At 57.4% G+C, this 343-nt stretch overlaps 1 protein-coding gene across 4 annotated transcripts in view; it reads right to left on the reverse strand.

The window, feature by feature from the left end:
* The window catches only part of COL12A1 (collagen type XII alpha 1 chain), a 99,981-nt gene extending 99,638 nt beyond the window's left edge, over positions 1 to 343 (reverse strand). For 3 of the 4 annotated variants that reach the window (XM_005421151.2, XM_031057192.1, XM_031057193.1), the window contains exon 1: positions 65 to 343. The gene's annotated coding sequence lies outside the window, so the exon portion shown is untranslated. The remainder of the gene's footprint in view (positions 1 to 64) is intronic. The other variant, XM_031057194.1, reaches the window with a different exon arrangement.

Genomic DNA, 343 nt, shown 5'->3' on the forward strand with positions numbered 1-343 from the left:
CGGGAGCCGCAGCCGTCGGACCTGGATAAAGGGAGGAGGATAAAGGATGAAGCTCCGGGGGCACCTTGTGGAGGGAGCAGCAAGTAGCAGCAGCGGCGAATGAGGAGCAGCAGCAGTGGCAACAGTGAGCGCAGAGGAGGCGTCTCGATTACTGTAGCTCCCGGTGCGAGGGGTCTGTCTGGGAAGACTTGCCTTCTCCAAGTGGGAAGAGCCTCTTCTCAATCTGCTACTTAATAGAGGGCTGTTCCCAACTCTCAATTTACCCTCGTAAGCGGTTACGAAACTTCAGGGAAGGTGGACTGCTGCCACCGGGTGATATATGCGCTGCTGTGCTCCAGCAAGG

Source organism: Geospiza fortis, unplaced genomic scaffold (genome assembly GCF_000277835.1).
Source record: "Geospiza fortis unplaced genomic scaffold, GeoFor_1.0 scaffold190, whole genome shotgun sequence".
Taxonomy (NCBI): Eukaryota; Metazoa; Chordata; class Aves; order Passeriformes; family Thraupidae; genus Geospiza; species Geospiza fortis.